This window comes from Triticum dicoccoides, chromosome 3B (genome assembly GCF_002162155.2).
Source record: "Triticum dicoccoides isolate Atlit2015 ecotype Zavitan chromosome 3B, WEW_v2.0, whole genome shotgun sequence".
Lineage (NCBI taxonomy): Eukaryota > Viridiplantae > Streptophyta > Magnoliopsida > Poales > Poaceae > Triticum > Triticum dicoccoides.
In genome coordinates this window covers 845,497,211-845,499,550 of record NC_041385.1, presented here as the reverse complement: position 1 = coordinate 845,499,550, position 2,340 = coordinate 845,497,211, and the positions used below count along the sequence as shown (strand labels likewise).

General features: G+C 42.2%; 1 pseudogene; it reads left to right on the top strand.

Moving 5' to 3' along the window:
- Positions 1 to 223: 223 nt before the first annotated feature.
- LOC119282784 lies at positions 224 to 1,637 on the top strand (annotated as a pseudogene).
- The last annotated feature ends 703 nt before the right edge of the window (positions 1,638 to 2,340 follow it).

Below are 2,340 nucleotides of genomic sequence, written 5' to 3'. Positions count from 1 at the left end.
AGTCGAGTTTTGTTCTGTTAATAGAAACATGCTTACCACCAACAGTAGTCCAATCTTTTGGCTGTTGTTTATTTTTTGTTTTGCCACGAACAAGCAACTTACGCAGTGCACCATTTAATTACTGCATGTATCAAATTTGTAGTGATATGTGGTAGAATTCACGCTAATTTAGGCTCCCTGTCTTTTGGAAATGCTAGGACAGTTTAATCTGGATTCTGAAGCAATGAGTACCTGCAAAATGGCAACGGTGGAAGCTACATCTGTTCCAGATAGACTGAGCAGTCTAGATAAAGGGCAACATCCTCTCCCGTTTGAATATCGTAGAAGCGGTTAGGACTTGCACCTTATCAAGTACATGGAGGGATGCATGGACTGATATGCCAAAAATATCTCTTTGCGATGGGAAATTTACACGAACTAAGTTCGTTACGTTGGTTGATATGGTGCTATCACTCCACAAGGGAACTATAGAACAGTTAGACTTTGATATTTCGGGTAGTGAAAGCTATCATGATGAGTTCCCTAGGTGGAAGCTCATGCTGTCAAGCAGATCCACAAGATCAATTATAATTGAGTTTAACTCAAGGCCAAGGTATAGGATACCCTCGTGCATCTTTTCTATCAGCCATCTGAAGTCTCTGCACCTAGAAAACTGCACCATCAGCTTGCCCCGGGTATTCCAAGGTTTCAGTTTGAAAAGCCTAACTGACCTAAGCCTCAAATTTTTCTCCTCCACAAACATAGATATCCAAATTCTCATCTCATTCTGCCCTGTACTGACCAATTTGATATTAAATTATTTTGAGGGCATCAACCGTCTAAACATTCAGGCTCCTGAGTTGCTGGGGACTTTGAAGACATTGATTTGGATGCCCCTAATCTGAAGGCAGCCATTCTCTTCCATTATCACAAATCTAAAGCATATCAATCTATTCCAATTGCGCATGACAAGGAAAGCCATGTCAAGAAGTCATTGGGAAGCCTAAGTGAGATCAAAACACTTGGAATTTCTGGCAGTTTCATGAAGGTGAGCTATTATATTAGCTCCAGCATTGCTATGGCCTTCTTCTGCCTTCTGTCTAATCTGTGTTGCCATTTTTTTTCTTGGTGCAGTATCTGTCAAAGGCGTGCATACTTAGGAAACTCCCTGTCGTGTTCACTCGCCTGGAGGATATTTATCTTACGATATGCTTTTGGGACCAGAGGCAAGTCTTACCATGTGTTCATTGTTTCAGAATGCCCCTAAGTTGAAGAACCTTCATATGTGGGTACGTATGCCTGCAGTAAATACTCTCCTTCCCTTGATCATCCAGTCCATCTTTATTGAGTTTATGGCACCTACTCAGTTGTGAGAAAAATATATGCATAGTTACCCTGGGAGCACATGGGATCAGGATCAGCCGAGCATTCAAGAGCTTACCCTGCAAATGCAAATGAACCATCTCATAACGGTCAGTGTGAACGATTTCCAGGGTGTGGACCACGAAGTCCATTTCGTGGCAAAGCTATTGAGCTGGGCACCTGCTTTGGAAGAAGTGAGAATAGAGTGGAAGGGCGAAATGGACCGCAGCATGGTTCTTACGAAGCTATTAGCTCTGCCGAGGGTGTCTCCAAGGGCCAAGATCATCGTTACATGATAAATATGCTCCCTCACCACTTTGCCAATCTAGTTTGCTGCGGGTAGAATTATTTTGGCTTTGTTTAAGCGGAAGTACCAGCTAGGACTATCTGGTGGTTATATATTTGTGCGCGTTGGACGCAAATTATCAGGTAGACTTAGTGCGTTTTGTTGAACATTCGGTGGGAGTACTTAATGTGTTTTAGATGCTGCCATTCCTCAACAGCGTCAGTTCAGCTCGTGCTGTTTGGTCCCTGTGTTCTGTGTCCATAAGAAGCGATCACATTTAGGCATAGTTTTAAATAGCGCGCTAAGCATCTTAGCGGCAGACCTCTTCCAAATGCTATAGCATGCTATAGCGGAGCTATAGCGCGATATTTAAAATGTTTGTTTATTTGTTTGGACCAAAGTCTCTTAGCGCAAGACCTTTTGTAAACGCTATAGCGTGCTATAGCGGAGCCATAGCGGGCTATTTAAAACAGTGCATTTAGGAAGGCACCTTCATGTTGTATCAACAATATGAGAATGACAGATATCAAGTTGTACCTTCGTGTTGTACATTCTGCATGTGATGCAGCATGATAATGAGATCAGAGTAGCTCATGCCAGAAGCAGTCTACTTCTGGAAATCAAAGAATTCATCAGATTGGCTTACATTGGTTTCAGGTTGGAATGAATGTTTACATAACTAAACCAGAACAAAAGAAAGAAAAAACATGTGG